This window comes from Heterodontus francisci, unplaced genomic scaffold, assembly GCF_036365525.1.
Source record: "Heterodontus francisci isolate sHetFra1 unplaced genomic scaffold, sHetFra1.hap1 HAP1_SCAFFOLD_772, whole genome shotgun sequence".
Taxonomy (NCBI): domain Eukaryota; kingdom Metazoa; phylum Chordata; class Chondrichthyes; order Heterodontiformes; family Heterodontidae; genus Heterodontus; species Heterodontus francisci.
In genome coordinates, this window is record NW_027141483.1 from 149957 (window position 1) to 169226 (window position 19270).

At 50.4% G+C, this 19270-nt stretch overlaps 1 protein-coding gene across 1 annotated transcript in view; it reads right to left on the reverse strand.

The window, feature by feature from the left end:
- Positions 1 to 19270, reverse strand: part of LOC137363813 (arginine-glutamic acid dipeptide repeats protein-like) — a 116058-nt gene that overhangs the window by 68857 nt on the left and 27931 nt on the right.

The window sequence follows — 19270 nt, forward strand, 5'->3', positions numbered from 1 at the left end:
GATGTCTCTCAGTCCCCATTCTCTGAGGGTGATATCTGTACAGTGACTGTTGTCTCTCAGTCCCCTCTCTCTCAGGTTGAGAACTGTACACTGACTGGTGTCTCTCAGTCCCCTCTCTCTCAGGGTGATATCAGTACACTGACTGGTGTCTCTCAGTCCCCTCTCTCTCAGTGTGATATCTGTACACTGACTTGTGTCTCTTAGTCGCCTCTCTCACAGAATGATATCTGTACACTGAATGGTCTCTCTCAGTCCTCTCTCTCTCAGGGTGATATCTGTACACTGACTGGTGTCTCTCAGCCCCTCTCTCTCAGGGTGATATCTGTACACTGACTTGTGTCTCTTAGTCGCCTCTCTCACAGAATGATATCTGTACACTGAATGGTCTCTCTCAGTCCTCTCTCTCTCAGGGTGATATCTGTACACTGACTGGTATCTCTCAGTCCCCTCTCTCTCAGTGTGATATCTGTACACTGACTGGTGTCTCTTAGTCCCTCTCTCTCTCAGGGTGATATCTGTACACTGACTGGTATCTCTCAGTCCCCTCTCTCTCAGTGTGATATCTGTACACTGACTGGTGTCTCTCAGTCCCCTCTCTCTCAGGGTGAGATCTGTACACTGACTGTTGTCTCTCAGTCGCCTCTCTCACAGGGTGATATCTGTACACTGACTGGTGTCTCTCAGTCCCTCTCTCTCAGGGTGATATCTGTACACTGACTGGTGTCTCTCAGTCCCCTCTCTCTCAGGGTGATATCTGTACACTGACTGGTGTCTCTCAGTCCCCTCTCTCTCAGGGTGAGATCTGTACACTGACTGTTGTCTCTCAGTCCCCTCTCTCTCAGGGTGATATCTGTACACTGAATGGTGTCTCTCAGTCCCCTCTCTCTCAGGGTGAGATCTGTACACTGACTGTTGTCTCTCAGTCCCCTCTCTCTCAGGGTGATATCTGTACACTGACTGGTATCTCTCAGACCCCTCTCTCTCAGTGTGATATCTGTACACTGACTGGTGTCTCTCAGTCCCCTCTCTCTCAGGGTGAGATCTGTACACTGACTGTTGTCTCTCAGTCGCCTCTCTCACAGGGTGATATCTGTACACTGACTGGTGTCTCTCAGTTCCCTCTCTCTCACGATAATATCTGGACACTGAATGGTGTCTCTCAGTCCCTCTCTCTCAGGGTGATATCTGTACACTGACTGGTATCTCTCATGACCCCTCTCTCTCAGTGTGATATCTGTACACTGACTGGTGTCTCTCAGTCCCCTCTCTCTCAGGGTGAGATCTGTACACTGACTGTTGTCTCTCAGTCGCCTCTCTCTCAGGGTGATATCTGTACACTGAATGGTCTCTCTCAGTCCTCTCTCTCTCAGGGTGATATCTGTACACTGACTGGTGTCTCTTAGTCCCTCTCTCTCTCAGGGTGATATCTGTACACTGACTGGTGTCTCTCAGTCCCCTCTCTCTCAGGGTGATATCTGTACACTGACTGGTGTCACTCAGTCCCTCTCTCTCAGGGTGATATCTGTACACTGACTGGTGTCTCTCATTCCCGGCATTCACAGGGTGATATCTGCACACTGACTGGTGTCTCTCAGTCCCCTCTCTCTCAGGGTGATATCTGTACACTGACTGGTGTCTCTCAGTCCCCTCTCTCTCAGGGTGATATCTGTACACTGACTGGTGTCTCTCAGTCCCCTCTCTCTCTCTCGGTGATATCTGCACACTGACTGGTGTCTCTCAGTCCCCTCTCTCTCAGGGTGATATCTGTACACTGACTGGTGTCTCTCATTCCCAGCATTCACAGGGTGATATCTGCACACTGACTGGTGTCTCTCAGTCCCCTCTCTCTCAGGGTGATATCTGTACACTGACTGGTGTCTCTCAGTCCCCTCTCTCTCAGGGTGATATCTGTTCACTGACTGGTGTCTCTCAGTCTCCTCTCTCTCAGGGTGATATCTGTACACTGACTGGTGTCTCTCAGTCCCCTCTCTCTCAGGGTGATATCTGTACACTGACTGGTGTCTCTCATTCCCAGCATTCACAGGGTGATATCTGCACACTGACTGGTGTCTCTCAGTCCCCTCTCTCTCAGGGTGATATCTGTACACTGACTGGTGTCTCTCAGTCCCCTCTCTCTCAGGGTGATATCTGTTCACTGACTGGTGTCTCTCAGTCTCCTCTCTCTCAGGGTGATATCTGTACACTGACTGGTGTCTCTCAGTCCCCTCTCTCTCAGGGTGATATCTGTACACTGACTGGTGTCTCTCAGTTCCCTCTCTCTCAGGGTGATATCTGTACACTGACTGGTGTCTCTCAGTCTCCTCTCTCTCAGGGTGATATATGTACACTGACTGGTGTTTCTCAGACCGCTCTCTATCAGGGTGATATCGATACAATGACAGATGTCTCCCAGTCCTCTCTCTCAGAGTGATATCGGAACACGGACTGGTGTCTCTCAGTCCCTCACTCTCAGGGTGATATATGTACACTGACTGGTGTCTCTCAGTCCGCTCTCTCTCTCATGGTGATATCTGTACACTGACTGGTGTCCCTCAGTCCCCTCTCTCTCTCAGGGTGATATCTGTACACTGACTGGTGTCTCTCAGTCCCTCTCTCTCAGGGTGATATCTGTACACTGACTGGTGTCTACTCAGTCCCTCTCTCTCTCAGTTTGGTATCTGTGCAGAGACTGGTGTCTCTCATTCCCAATCTCTCAGGTTGATATCTGGACACAGACTGATGTCTCTCAGTCCCACTCTCTCATGGTGATATCTGTACACTGACTGATGTCTCTCAGTCCCCATTCTCTGAGGGTGATATCTGTACAGTGACTGTTGTCTCTCAGTCCCCTCTCTCTCAGGTTGAGAACTGTACACTGACTGGTGTCTCTCAGTCCCCTCTCTCTCAGGGTGATATCAGTACACTGACTGGTATCTCTCAGTCCCCTCTCTCTCAGTGTGATATCTGTACACTGACTTGTGTCTCTTAGTCGCCTCTCTCACAGAATGATATCTGTACACTGAATGGTCTCTCTCAGTCCTCTCTCTCTCAGGGTGATATCTGTACACTGACTGGTGTCTCTCAGCCCCTCTCTCTCAGGGTGATATCTGTACACTGACTTGTGTCTCTTAGTCGCCTCTCTCACAGAATGATATCTGTACACTGACTGGTGTCTCTCAGTCCTCTCTCTCTGGGTGATATCTGTACACTGACTGGTGTCTCTCAGTCCCCTCTCTCTCAGTGTGATATCTGTACACTGACTGGTGTCTCTCAGTCCCCTCTCTCTCAGTGTGATATCTGTACACTGACTGGTGTCTCTCAGTCCCCTCTCTCTCAGGGTGAGATCTGTACACTGACTGTTGTCTCTCAGTCGCCTCTCTCACAGGGTGATATCTGTACACTGACTGGTGTCTCTCAGTCCCCTCTCTCTCAGGGTGATATCTGTACACTGACTGGTGTCTCTCAGCCCCTCTCTCTCTCAGGGTGATATGTGTACACTGACTGGTGTCTCACAGTCCCCTCTCTCTCAGGGTGAGATCTGTACACTGACTGTTGTCTCTCAGTCCCCTCTCTCTCAGGGTGATATCTGTACACTGAATGGTGTCTCTCAGTCCCCTCTCTCTCAGGGTGAGATCTGTACACTGACTGTTGTCTCTCAGTCCCCTCTCTCTCAGGGTGATATCTGTACACTGACTGGTATCTCTCAGACCCCTCTCTCTCAGGGTGATATCTGTACACTGACTGGTGTCTCTCAGTCCCCTCTCTCTCAGGGTGAGATCTGTACACTGACTGTTGTCTCTCAGTCCCCTCTCTCTCAGGGTGATATCTGTACACTGAATGGTGTCTCTCAGTCCCCTCTCTCTCAGGGTGAGATCTGTACACTGACTGTTGTCTCTCAGTCCCCTCTCTCTCAGGGTGATATCTGTACACTGACTGGTATCTCTCAGACCCCTCTCTCTCAGTGTGATATCTGTACACTGACTGGTGTCTCTCAGTCCCCTCTCTCTCAGGGTGAGATCTGTACACTGACTGTTGTCTCTCAGTCGCCTCTCTCACAGGGTGATATCTGTACACTGACTGGTGTCTCTCAGTTCCCTCTCTCTCACGATAATATCTGGACACTGAATGGTGTCTCTCAGTCCCTCTCTCTCAGGGTGATATCTGTACACTGACTGGTATCTCTCATGACCCCTCTCTCTCAGTGTGATATCTGTACACTGACTGGTGTCTCTCAGTCCCCTCTCTCTCAGGGTGAGATCTGTACACTGACTGTTGTCTCTCAGTCGCCTCTCTCTCAGGGTGATATCTGTACACTGAATGGTCTCTCTCAGTCCTCTCTCTCTCAGGGTGATATCTGTACACTGACTGGTGTCTCTTAGTCCCTCTCTCTCTCAGGGTGATATCTGTACACTGACTGGTGTCTCTCAGTCCCCTCTCTCTCAGGGTGATATCTGTACACTGACTGGTGTCACTCAGTCCCTCTCTCTCAGGGTGATATCTGTACACTGACTGGTGTCTCTCATTCCCGGCATTCACAGGGTGATATCTGTACACTGACTGGTGTCTCTCAGTCGCCTCTCTCTCAGGGTGATATCTGTACACTGACTGGTGTCTCTCAGTCCCCTCTCTCTCAGGGTGATATCTGTACACTGACTGGTGTCTCTCAGTCCCCTCTCTCTCTCTCGGTGATATCTGCACACTGACTGGTGTCTCTCAGTCCCCTCTCTCTCAGGGTGATATCTGTACACTGACTGGTGTCTCTCATTCCCAGCATTCACAGGGTGATATCTGCACACTGACTGGTGTCTCTCAGTCCCCTCTCTCTCAGGGTGATATCTGTACACTGACTGGTGTCTCTCAGTCCCCTCTCTCTCAGGGTGATATCTGTACACTGACTGGTGTCTCTCAGTCCCCTCTCTCTCTCAGGGTGATATCTGTACACTGACTGGTGTCTCTCAGTCCCCTCTCTCTCAGGGTGATATCTGTACACTGACTGGTGTCTCTCATTCCCGGCATTCACAGGGTGATATCTGCGCACTGAATGGTGTATCTCAGTCCCTCTCTCTCAGGGTGATATCTGTACATGGACTCGTGTCTCTCAGTCCATCTCTCTCCGGCTGAGATCTGTACACTGATTGGTGTCTCTCTGTCCCTCTCTCACAGGCTGATATCTGTACACTGACTGGTGTCTCTCAGTCCCTCTCTCTCAGGGTGATATCTGTACACTGACTTGTGTCTCTCAGTCGCCTCTCTCTCAGGGTGATATCTGTACACTGACTGGTGTCTCTCAGTCCCTCTCTCTCAGGGTGATATCTGTACACTGACTTGTGTCTCTCAGTCGCCTCTCTCTCAGGGTGAGATCTGTACACTGATTGGTGTTTCTCAGTCGCCTCTCTCACAGGCTGATATCTGTACACTGACTGGTGTCTCTCAGTCCCTCTCTCTCAGGGTGATATCTGTACACGGACTCGTGTCTCTCAGTCCATCTCTCTCAGGGTGATATCTGTACACTGACTGGTGTCTCTCAGTCCCTCTCTCTCAGGGTGATATCTGTACACTGACTGGTGTCTCTCAGTCCCTCTCTCTCAGGGTGATATCTGTACACTGACTGGTGTCTCTCAGTCCATCTCTCTCAGGGTGATATCTGTACACTGACTGGTGTCTCTCAGTCCCTCTCTCTCAGGGTGATATCTGTACACTGACTGGTGTCTCTCAGTCCCCATTCTCTGAGGGTGATATCTGTACAGTGACTGTTGTCTCTCAGTCCCCTCTCTCTCAGGTTGAGAACTGTACACTGACTGGTGTCTCTCAGTCCCCTCTCTCTCAGGGTGAGATCTGTACACTGACTGTTGTCTCTCAGTCGCCTCTCTCACAGGGTGATATCTGTACACTGACTGGTGTCTCTCAGTCCTCTCTCTCTCAGCGTGATATCTGTACACTGACTGGTGTCTCTCAGTTCCCTCTCTCTCACGATAATATCTGGACACTGAATGGTGTCTCTCAGCCCCTCTCTCTCAGGGTGATATCTGTACACTGACTTGTGTCTCTTAGTCGCCTCTCTCACAGAATGATATCTGTACACTGAATGGTCTCTCTCAGTCCTCTCTCTCTCAGGGTGATATCTGTACACTGACTGGTGTCTCTTAGTCCCTCTCTCTCTCAGGGTGATATCTGTACACTGACTGGTGTCTCTCAGTCCCCTCTCTCTCAGGGTGATATCTGTACACTGACTGGTGTCACTCAGTCCCTCTCTCTCAGGGTGATATCTGTACACTGACTGGTGTCTCTCATTCCCGGCATTCACAGGGTGATATCTGCACACTGACTGGTGTCTCTCAGTCCCCTCTCTCTCAGGGTGATATCTGTACACTGACTGGTGTCTCTCAGTCCCCTCTCTCTCAGGGTGATATCTGTACACTGACTGGTGTCTCTCAGTCCCCTCTCTCTCTCTCGGTGATATCTGCACACTGACTGGTGTCTCTCAGTCCCCTCTCTCTCAGGGTGATATCTGTACACTGACTGGTGTCTCTCATTCCCAGCATTCACAGGGTGATATCTGCACACTGACTGGTGTCTCTCAGTCCCCTCTCTCTCAGGGTGATATCTGTACACTGACTGGTGTCTCTCAGTCCCCTCTCTCTCAGGGTGATATCTGTACACTGACTGGTGTCTCTCAGTCCCCTCTCTCTCTCAGGGTGATATCTGTACACTGACTGGTGTCTCTCAGTCCCTCTCTCTCAGGGTGATATCTGTACACTGACTGGTGTCTCTCAGTCCCTCTCTCTCAGGGTGATATCTGTACATGGACTCGTGTCTCTCAGTCCATCTCTCTCCGGCTGATATCTGTACACTGACTGGTGTCTCTCAGTCCCTCTCTCTCAGGGTGATATCTGTACACTGACTTGTGTCTCTCAGTCGCCTCTCTCTCAGGGTGATATCTGTACACTGACTGGTGTCTCTCAGTCCCTCTCTCTCAGGGTGATATCTGTACACTGACTTGTGTCTCTCAGTCGCCTCCCTCTCAGGGTGAGATCTGTACACTGATTGGTGTTTCTCAGTCGCCTCTCTCACAGGCTGATATCTGTACACTGACTGGTGTCTCTCAGTCCCTCTCTCTCAGGGTGATATCTGTACACGGACTCGTGTCTCTCAGTCCATCTCTCTCAGGGTGATATCTGTACACTGACTGGTGTCTCTCAGTCCCTCTCTCTCAGGGTGATATCTGTACACTGACTGGTGTCTCTCAGTCCCTCTCTCTCAGGGTGATATCTGTACACTGACTGGTGTCTCTCAGTCCATCTCTCTCAGGGTGATATCTGTACACTGACTGGTGTCTCTCAGTCCCTCTCTCTCAGGGTGATATCTGTACACTGACTGGTGTCTCTCAGTCCCTCTCTCTCAGGGTGATATCTGTACACTGACTGGTGTCTCTCAGTCGCCTCTCTCACAGGATGATATCTGTACACTGAATGGTGTCTCTCAGTCCTCTCTCAGGGTGCTATCCGAACACTGACTGGTGTCTCTCAGTACCTCTCTCTCAGGGTGATATCTGTACACTGACTGGTGTCTCTCAGTCCCTCTCTCTCAGGGTGAGATCTGTACACTGACTTGTGTCTCTCAGTCGCCTCTCTCTCAGGGTGAGATCTGTACACTGATTGGTGTCTCTCAGTCGCCTCTCTCACAGGCTGATATCTGCACACTGACTGGTGTCTCTCAGTCCCCTCTCTCTCAGGGTGATATCTGTACACTGACTGGTGTCTCTCAGTCCCCTCTCTCTCAGGGATATATCTGTACACTGACTGGTGTCTCTCAGTCCCCTCTCTCTCTCTCGGTGATATCTGCACACTGACTGGTGTCTCTCAGTCCCCTCTCTCTCAGGGTGATATCTGTACACTGACTGGTGTCTCTCATTCCCGGCATTCACAGGGTGATATCTGCACACTGACTGGTGTCTCTCAGTCCCCTCTCTCTCAGGGTGATATCTGTACACTGACTGGTGTCTCTCAGTCCCCTCTCTCTCAGGGTGATATCTGTACACTGACTGGTGTCTCTCAGTCCCCTCTCTCTCAGGGTGATATCTGTACACTGACTGGTGTCTCTCATTCCCGGCATTCACAGGGTGATATCTGCACACTGAATGGTGTATCTCAGTCCCTCTCTCTCAGGCTGATATCTGTACATGGACTCGTGTCTCTCAGTCCCTCTCTCTCAGGGTGAGATCTGTACACTGACTTGTGTCTCTCAGTCGCCTCTCTCTCAGGGTCAGATCTGTACACTGATTGGTGTCTCTCAGTCGCCTCTCTCACAGGCTGATATCTGTACACTGACTGGTGTCTCTCATTCCCGGCATTCACAGGGTGATATCTGTACACTGATTGGTGTCTCTCAGTCCCCTCTCTCTCAGGGTGATATCTGTACACTGACTGGTGTTTCTCAGTCCTCTCTCTCAGGGTGATATCTGTACACTGACTGGTGTCTCTCAGTCCCCTCTCTCTCAGGGTGATATCTGTACACTGACAGGTGTCTCTCAGTCCCCTCTCTCTCAGGGTGATATCTGTACACTGACTGGTGTCTCTCAGTCCCTCTCTCTCAGGGTGATATCTGTACACTGACTTGTGTCTCTCAGTCGCCTCTCTCTCAGGGTGAGATCTGTACACTGATTGGTGTCTCTCAGTCGCCTCTCTCACAGGCTGATATCTGTACACTGACTGGTGTCTCTCAGTCCCTCTCTCTCAGGGTGATATCTGTACACTGACTGGTGTCTCTCAGTCCATCTCTCTCAGGGTGATATCTGTACAGTGACTGGTGTCTCTCAGTCCCTCTCTCTCAGGGTGATATCTGTACACTGACTGGTGTCTCTCAGTCCCTCTCTCTCAGGGTGATATCTGTACACTGACTGGTGTCTCTCAGTCCATCTCTCTCAGGGTGATATCTGTACACTGACTGGTGTCTCTCAGTCCCTCTCTCTCAGGGTGATATCTGTACACTGACTGGTGTCTCTCAGTCCCTCTCTCTCAGGGTAATATCTGTGCACTGACTGGTGTCTCTCAGTCGCCTCTCTCTCAGGGTGATATCTGTACACTGACTGGTGTCTCTCAGTCCCTCTCTCTCAGGGTGATATCTGTACAGTGAGTGCTGTCTCTCAGTCCCTCTCTCTCACGATAATATCTGGACACCGAATGCTGTCTCTCAGTCCTCTCTCAGGGTCCTATCCGAACACTGACTGGTGTCTCTCAGTACCTCTCTCTCAGGGTGATATCAGTACACTGACTGGTGTCTCTCAGTCCCTCTCTCTCAGGGTGATAGCTGTACACTGACTGGTTTCTCTCAGTCCCTCTCTCTCAGGGTGATATCTGAACACTGACTGTTGTCTCTCAGTCCCCTCTCTCTCAGGGTGATATCTGTACATTGACTGGTGTCTCTCAGTCCCTCTCTCTCAGGGTGATATCTGTACACTGACTGGTGTCTCTCAGTCCCTCTCTCTCAGGATGATATCTGTGCACTGACTGGTGTGTCTCAGTCCCCTCTCTCTCAGGGTGATATCTGTACACTGACTGGTGTCTCTCAGTCCCTCTCGCTCTCTCAGGGTGAGATCTGCACAATGACTGGTGTCACTCAGTCCCTCTCTCTCTCAGTTTGGTTTCTGTGCAGAGACGGGTGTCTTTCAGTCCCCTCTCTCTCAGGGTGATATCTGAACACTGACTGGTGTCTCTCAATCCTACTCTCTCAGGGTGATATCTGTACACTGACTGGTTTCTCTCAGTCCCTCTCTCTCAGGGTGATATCTGAAAACTGACTGTTGTCTCTCAGTCCCCTCTCTCTCAGGGTGATATCTGTCCATTGACTGGTGTCTCTCAATCCTACTCTTTCAGGGTGATATCTGTACACTGACTGGTGTCTCTCAGTCCCTCTCTCTCAGGGTGATATCTGTACACTGACTGGTGTCTCTCAGTCCCTCTCTCTCAGGGTGATATCTGTGCACTGACTGGTGTCTCTCAGTCCCTATCTCTCACGGTGATATCTGTACACTGACTGGTGTCTCTCAGTCCCATCTCTCTCAGGATGATATCTGTGCACTGACTGGTGTCTCTCAGTCCCTATCTCTCACGGTGATATCTGTACACTGACTGGTGTCTCACAGTCCCTCTCTCTCAGGGTGATATCTGTACACTGAGTGGTGTCTCTCAGTCCCTCTCTCTCAGGATGATATCTGTGCACTGACTGGTGTCTCTCAGTCCCTCTCTCTCAGGGTGATATCTGTACACTGACTGGTGTCTCTCAGTCCCCTCTCTCTCAGGGTGATATCTGTACACTGACTGGTGTCTCTCAGTCCCTCTCTCTCAGGGTGATATCTGAACACTGATTGGAGTTTCTCAGTCCCCTCTCTCTCAGGGTGATATCTGTGCACTGACTGGTGTCCCTCAGGGCCCTCTCTCTCAGCGTGATATCTGTACACTGACTGGTGTCTCTCAGTCCCCTCTCTCAGGGTGATATCTGTACACTGACTGGTGTCTCTCAGTCCCCTCTCACTCAAGGTGATATCTGTACACTGACTGATGTCTCTCAGTCCCACTCTCTCATGGTGATATCTGTACACTGACTGGTGTCTCTCAGTCCTCTCTCTCTCAGGGTGATATCTGTACACTGACTAGTGTCTCTCAGTCCCCTCTCTATCTCAGGGTGATATCTGTACACTGACTGGTGTCTCTCAGTCCCCTCTCTCTCAGGGTGATATCTGTACACTGACTGGTGTCTCTCAGTCCCCATTCTCTGAGGGTGATATCTGTACACTGTCTGGTGTCTCTCAGTCCCCTCTCTCTCTCACGGTGATATCTATACACTGACTGGTGTCTCTCAGTCCCCTCTCTCTCTCAGGGTGATATCTGTACACTGACTGGTGTCTCTCAGTCCCCTCTCTCTCTCAGGGTGATATCTATACACTGACTGGTGTCTCTCAGTCCCCTCTCTCTCTCTGGGTGATATCTGTACACTGACTGGTGTCTCTCAGTCCTCTCTCTTACAGGGTGATATCTGTACACTGACTTGTGTCTCTCAGTCCCCTCTCTCAGGTTGAGAACTGTACACTGACTGGTGTCCCTCAGTCCCACTCTCTCACAATAATATCTGTACACTGACAGGTGTCTCTCAGTTGCCTCTCTCAGATGGTGATATCTGAACACTGTCTGCCTTCTCTCAGACCCCCTCTCTCTCAGGATGATATCTGTACACTGACTGGTGTCTCTCAGTCCTCTCTCTTACAGGGTGATATCTGTACACTGACTTGTGTCTCTCAGTCGCCTCTCTCTCAGGGTGAGATCTGTACACTGACTGGTGTCTCTCATTCCCCTCTCTCTCAGGGTGATATCTGTACACTGACTGGTGTCTCTCAGTCCCTCTCTCTCAGGGTGATATCTGTACACTGACTGGTGTCTCCCAGTCCCCTCTCTCTCAGGGTGATATCTGTACACTGACTTGTGTCTCTCAGTCCATCTCTCTCAGGGTGATATCTGTACACTGACTGGTGTCTCTCAGTCCCCCTCTCTCTCAGGGTGATATCTGTACACTGACTGGTATGTCTCAGTCCCCTCTCTCTCTCAGGTTGATATCTGTACACTGACTGGCGTCTCTCAGTCCCCTCTCTCTCTCAGCGTGATATCTGTACACTGACTGGTGTCTCTCAGTCCCTCTCTCTCAGGGTGATATCTGTACACTGACTGGTGTGTCTCAGTCCCCTCTCTCTCTCAGAGTGATATCTGTACACTGACTGGTGTCTCTCAGTCCCTCTCTCTCAGGGTGATATCTGGACACTGACTGGTGTCTCTCAGTCCCTCTCTCTCACGATAATATCTGCACACTGACTTATGTCTCTCAGTCCCCCTCTCTCATAGGGTGATATCTGTACCCTGACTGCTGTCTCACAGTCCCTCTCTCTCAGGGTGATATCTGTACACTGACTGGTGTAGCTCAGTCCTCTCTCTCAGGGTGTTATCTGTAAACTGACTGGTGTCTCTCAGTCCCTCTCTCTCACGCTAATATCTGTACACTGAATTGTGTCTCTCAGTCCTCTCTCTCAGGGTAATATCTGTACACTGACTGGTGTCTCTCAGTCCTCTCTCAGGGTGATATCTGTACACTGACTGGTGTCTCTCAGTCCTCTCTCTCAGGGTGATATCTGTACACTGACTGGTGTCTCTCAGTCCTCTCTCTCAGGGTGATATCTGTACACTGACTGGTGTCTTTCAGTCGCCTCTCTCACAGGATGATATCTGGTCACTGACGTGTCTCTCAGTCCTCTCTCTCAGGGTGATATCTGTACACTGACAGGTGTCTTTCAGTCCCTCTCTCTCAGGGTGATATCTGTACACTGACTGGTGACTCTCAGTCCCCTCTCTCTCAGGGTGATATCTGTACACTGACTGGTGTCTCTCAGCCCTCTCTCACAGGGTGATATCTGTACACTGACTGGTGTCTCTCAGTCCTCTCTCTCAGGGTGATATCTGTACACTGACAGTTGTCTTTCAGTCCCTCTCTCTCAGGGTGATATCTGTACACTGACTGCTGTCTCTCAGTCCCCTCTCTCTCAGGGTGATATCTGTACACTGACTGGTGTCTCTCAGTCCCCTCTCTCAGGGTGATATCTGTACACTGACAGTTGTCTTTCAGTCCCTCTCTCTCAGGGTGATATCTGTACACTGTCTGCTGTCTCTCAGTCCCTCTCTCTCTCAGGGTGAAATCTGTACACTGACTGGTGTCTCTCAGTTCCTCTCTCTCAGGGTGATATCTGTACACTGACTGGTGTCTCTCTGTTGACTCTCAGGGTGATATCTGTACACTGACTGGTGTCTCTCAGTCCCTCTCTCTCTCAGGGTGATATCTGTACACTGACTGGTGTCTCTCAGTCCCTCTCTCTCAGGGTGAAATCTGTACACTGACTGGTGTCTCTCAGTCCTCTCTCTCAGGGTGATATCTGTACACTGACTGGTGTCTCTCAGTTCCTCTCTCTCAGGGTGATATCTGTACACTGACTGGTGTCTCTCATTCCCCTCTCTCTCAGGGTGATATCTGTAAACTGACTGGTGTCTCTCAGTCCCTCTCTCTCAGTGTGATATCTGTACACTGACTTGTGTCTCTCAGTCGACTCTCTGACAGGGTGATATGTGTACACTGACTGGTCTCCCTCAGTCCCCCTCTCTCTCAGGGTGATATCTGTACACTGACTGCTGTCTCTCAGACCCCTCTCTCTCAGGGTGATATCTATACACTGACTGGTGTCTGTCAGTCCCCTCTCTCTCAGTCTGATATCTGTACACTGACTGGTCTCCCTCAGTCCCCCTCTCTCTCAGGGTGATATCTGTACACTGACTGGTGTCTCTCAGTCCCTCTCTCTCATTGTGATATCTTTACACTGACTGGTATCTCTCAGTCCCTCTCTCTCATTGTGATATCTGTCCCCTGACTGGTTTCTCTCAGTCCTCTCTCTCAGGGTGATATATGTACACTGACTGGTGTCTCTCAGTTCCTCTCTCTCTTGGTGATATCTGTACACTGACTGATGTCTCTCAGTCCTCTCGCAGGGTGATATCTGTACACTGACTGGTGTCTCTCAGTCCCCTCTCTCTCTCAGGGTGATATCTGTACACTGACTGGTGTCTCTCAGTTCCTCTCTCTCAGGGTGATATCTGTACACTGACTGGTCTCTCTCAGTCGCTCTCTGACAGGGTGATATGTGTACACTGACTGGTGTCCCTCAGTCCCCCTCTCTCTCAGGATAATATCTGTACACTGACTGGTGTCTCTCAGTCCTCTCTCTCTCAGGGTGATATCTGTACACTGACTGGTGTCTCTCAGCCCTCTCTCACAGGGTGATATCTGTACACTGACTGGTGTCTCTCAGTCCCTCTCTCTCAGGGTGAAATCTGTACACTGACTGGTGTCTCTCAGTCCCTCTCTCTCAGAGTGATATCTGTACACTGACTGGTGTCTCTCAGTTCCTCTCTCTCAGGGTGAAATCTGTACACTGACTGGTGTCTCTCAGTCCCCTCTCTCTCAGGGTGATATCTGTACACTGACTGGTGTCTTTCAGTCCCTCTCTCTCAGGGTGATATCTGTACACTGACTGGTGTCTCTCAGTCCCCCTCTCTCAGGGTGATATCTGTACACTGACTGGTGTCCCTCAGGGCCCTCTCTCTCAGGGTGATATCTGTACACTGACTGGTGTCTCTCAGTCCCCTCTCTCAGGGTGATATCTGTACACTGAATGGTGTCTCTCAGTCCCACTCTCTCATGGTGATATCTGTACACTGACTGGTGTCTCTCAGTCCTCTCACTCTCAGGGTGATATCTGTACACTGACTAGTGTCTCTCAGTCCCCTCTCTATCTCAGGGTGATATCTGTACACTGACTGGTGTCTCTCAGTCCCCTCTCTCTCAGGGTGATATCTGTACACTGACTGGTGTCTCTCAGTCCCCATTCTCTGAGGGTGATATCTGTACACTGACTGGTGTCTCTCAGTCCCCTCTCTCTCTCACGGTGATATCTATACACTGACTGGTGTCTCTCAGTCCCCTCTCTCTCTCAGGGTGATATCTGTACACTGACTGGTGTCTCTCAGTCCTCTCTCTTACAGGGTGATATCTGTACACTGACTTGTGTCTCTCAGTCGCCTCTCTCTCAGGGTGAGATCTGTACACTGACTGGTGTCTCTCATTCCCCTCTCTCTCAGGGTGATATCTGTACACTGACTGGTGTCTCTCAGTCCCTCTCTCTCAGGGTGATATCTGTACACTGACTGGTGTCTCCCAGTCCCCTCTCTCTCAGGGTGATATCTGTACACTGACTTGTGTCTCTCAGTCCATCTCTCTCAGGGTGATATCTGTACACTGACTGGTGTCTCTCAGTCCCCCTCTCTCTCAGGGTGATATCTGTACACTGACTGGTATGTCTCAGTCCCCTCTCTCTCTCAGGTTGATATCTGTACACTGACTGGCGTCTCTCAGTCCCCTCTCTCTCTCAGCGTGATATCTGTACACTGACTGGTGTCTCTCAGTCCCTCTCTCTCAGGGTGATATCTGTACACTGACTGGTGTGTCTCAGTCCCCTCTCTCTCTCAGAGTGATATCTGTACACTGACTGGTGTCTCTCAGTCCCTCTCTCTCAGGGTGATATCTGGACACTGACTGGTGTCTCTCAGTCCCTCTCTCTCACGATAATATCTGCACACTGACTTATGTCTCTCAGTCCCCCTCTCTCATAGGGTGATATCTGTACCCTGACTGCTGTCTCACAGTCCCTCTCTCTCAGGGTGATATCTGTACACTGACTGGTGTCGCTCAGTCCTCTCTCTCAGGGTGATATCTGTAAACTGACTGGTGTCTCTCAGTCCCTCTCTCTCACGCTAATATCTGTACACTGAATTGTGTCTCTCAGTCCTCTCTCTCAGGGTAATATCTGTACACTGACTGGTGTCTCTCAGTCCTCTCTCAGGGTGATATCTGTACACTGACTGGTATCTCTCAGTCCTCTCTCTCAGGGTGATATCTGTACACTGACTGGTGTCTCTCAGTCCTCTCTCTCAGGGTGATATCTGTACACTGACTGGTGTCTTTCAGTCGCCTCTCTCACAGGATGATATCTGGTCACTGACGTGTCTCTCAGTCCTCTCTCTCAGGGTGATATCTGTACACTGACAGGTGTCTTTCAGTCCCTCTCTCTCAGGGTGATATCTGTACACTGACTGGTGACTCTCAGTCCCCTCTCTCTCAGGGTGATATCTGTACACTGACTGGTGTCTCTCAGCCCTCTCTCACAGGGTGATATCTGTACACTGACTGGTGTCTCTCAGTCCTCTCTCTCAGGGTGATATCTGTACACTGACAGTTGTCTTTCAGTCCCTCTCTCTCAGGGTGATATCTGTACACTGACTGCTGTCTCTCAGTCCCCTCTCTCTCAGGGTGATATCTGTACACTGACTGGTGTCTCTCAGTCCCCTCTCTCAGGGTGATATCTGTACACTGACAGTTGTCTTTCAGTCCCTCTCTCTCAGGGTGATATCTGTACACTGTCTGCTGTCTCTCAGTCCCTCTCTCTCTCAGGGTGAAATCTGTACACTGACTGGTGTCTCTCAGTTCCTCTCTCTCAGGGTGATATCTGTACACTGACTGGTGTCTCTCTGTTGACTCTCAGGGTGATATCTGTACACTGACTGGTGTCTCTCAGTCCCTCTCTCTCTCAGGGTGATATCTGTACACTGACTGGTGTCTCTCAGTCCCTCTCTCTCAGGGTGAAATCTGTACACTGACTGGTGTCTCTCAGTCCTCTCTCTCAGGGTGATATCTGTACACTGACTGGTGTCTCTCAGTTCCTCTCTCTCAGGGTGATATCTGTACACTGACTGGTGTCTCTCATTCCCCTCTCTCTCAGGGTGATATCTGTAAACTGACTGGTGTCTCTCAGTCCCTCTCTCTCAGTGTGATATCTGTACACTGACTTGTGTCTCTCAGTCGACTCTCTGACAGGGTGATATGTGTACACTGACTGGTCTCCCTCAGTCCCCCTCTCTCTCAGGGTGATATCTGTACACTGACTGCTGTCTCTCAGACCCCTCTCTCTCAGGGTGATATCTATACACTGACTGGTGTCTGTCAGTCCCCTCTCTCTCAGTCTGATATCTGTACACTGACTGGTCTCCCTCAGTCCCCCTCTCTCTCAGGGTGATATCTGTACACTGACTGGTGTCTCTCAGTCCCTCTCTCTCATTGTGATATCTGTACACTGACTGGTATCTCTCAGTCCCTCTCTCTCATTGTGATATCTGTCCCCTGACTGGTTTCTCTCAGTCCTCTCTCTCAGGGTGATATATGTACACTGACTGGTGTCTCTCAGTTCCTCTCTCTCTTGGTGATATCTGTACACTGACTGATGTCTCTCAGTCCTCTCGCAGGGTGATATCTGTACACTGACTGGTGTCTCTCAGTCCCCTCTCTCTCTCAGGGTGATATCTGTACACTGACTGGTGTCTCTCAGTTCCTCTCTCTCAGGGTGATATCTGTACACTGACTGGTCTCTCTCAGTCGCTCTCTGACAGGGTGATATGTGTACACTGACTGGTGTCCCTCAGTCCCCCTCTCTCTCAGGATAATATCTGTACACTGACTGGTGTCTCTCAGTCCTCTCTCTCTCAGGGTGATATCTGTACACTGACTGGTGTCTCTCAGCCCTCTCTCACAGGGTGATATCTGTACACTGACTGGTGTCTCTCAGTCCCTCTCTCTCAGGGTGAAATCTGTACACTGACTGGTGTCTCTCAGTCCCTCTCTCTCAGAGTGATATCTGTACACTGACTGGTGTCTCTCAGTCCCTCTCTCTCAGAGTGATATCTGTACACTGACTGGTGTCTCTCAGTCCCCTCTCTCTCAGGGTGATATCTGTACACTGACTGGTGTCTTTCAGTCCCTCTCTCTCAGGGTGATATCTGTACACTGACTGGTGTCTCTCAGTCCCCCTCTCTCAGGGTGATATCTGTACACTGACTGGTGTCCCTCAGGGCCCTCTCTCTCAGGGTGATATCTGTACACTGACTGGTGTCTCTCAGTCCCCTCTCTCAGGGTGATATCTGTACACTGAATGGTGTCTCTCAGTCCCACTCTCTCATGGTGATATCTGTACACTGACTGGTGTCTCTCAGTCCTCTCACTCTCAGGGTGATATCTGTACACTGACTAGTGTCTCTCAGTCCCCTCTCTATCTCAGGGTGATATCTGTACACTGACTGGTGTCTCTCAGTCCCCTCTCTCTCAGGGTGATATCTGTACACTGACTGGTGTCTCTCAGTCCCCATTCTCTGAGGGTGATATCTGTACACTGACTGGTGTCTCTCAGTCCCCTCTCTCTCTCACGGTGATATCTATACACTGACTGGTGTCTCTCAGTCCCCTCTCTCTCTCAGGGTGATATCTGTACACTGACTGGTGTCTCTCAGTCCTCTCTCTTACAGGGTGATATCTGTACACTGACTTGTGTCTCTCAGTCGCCTCTCTCTCAGGGTGAGATCTGTACACTGACTGGTGTCTCTCATTCCCCTCTCTCTCAGGGTGATATCTGTACACTGACTGGTGTCTCTCAGTCCCTCTCTCTCAGGGTGATATCTGTACACTGACTGGTGTCTCCCAGTCCCCTCTCTCTCAGGGTGATATCTGTACACTGACTTGTGTCTCTCAGTCCATCTCTCTCAGGGTGATATCTGTACACTGACTGGTGTCTCTCAGTCCCCCTCTCTCTCAGGGTGATATCTGTACACTGACTGGTATGTCTCAGTCCCCTCTCTCTCTCAGGTTGATATCTGTACACTGACTGGCGTCTCTCAGTCCCCTCTCTCTCTCAGCGTGATATCTGTACACTGACTGGTGTCTCTCAGTCCCTCTCTCTCAGGGTGATATCTGTACACTGACTGGTGTGTCTCAGTCCCCTCTCTCTCTCAGAGTGATATCTGTACACTGACTGGTGTCTCTCAGTCCCTCTCTCTCAGGGTGATATCTGGACACTGACTGGTGTCTCTCAGTCCCTCTCTCTCACGATAATATCTGCACACTGACTTATGTCTCTCAGTCCCCCTCTCTCATAGGGTGATATCTGTACCCTGACTGCTGTCTCACAGTCCCTCTCTCTCAGGGTGATATCTGTACACTGACTGGTGTCGCTCAGTCCTCTCTCTCAGGGTGATATCTGTAAACTGACTGGTGTCTCTCAGTCCCTCTCTCTCACGCTAATATCTGTACACTGAATTGTGTCTCTCAGTCCTCTCTCTCAGGGTAATATCTGTACACTGACTGGTGTCTCTCAGTCCTCTCTCAGGGTGATATCTGTACACTGACTGGTGTCTCTCAGTCCTCTCTCTCAGGGTGATATCTGTACACTGACTGGTGTCTCTCAGTCCTCTCTCTCAGGGTGATATCTGTACACTGACTGGTGTCTTTCAGTCCCTCTCTCTCAGGGTGATATCTGTACACTGACTGGTGACTCTCAGTCCCCTCTCTCTCAGGATGATATCTGGTCACTGACGTGTCTCTCAGTCCTCTCTCTCAGGGTGATATCTGTACACTGACAGGTGTCTTTCAGTCCCTCTCTCTCAGGGTGATATCTGTACACTGACTGGTGACTCTCAGTCCCCTCTCTCTCAGGGTGATATCTGTACACTGACTGGTGTCTCTCAGCCCTCTCTCACAGGGTGATATCTGTACACTGACTGGTGTCTCTCAGTCCTCTCTCTCAGGG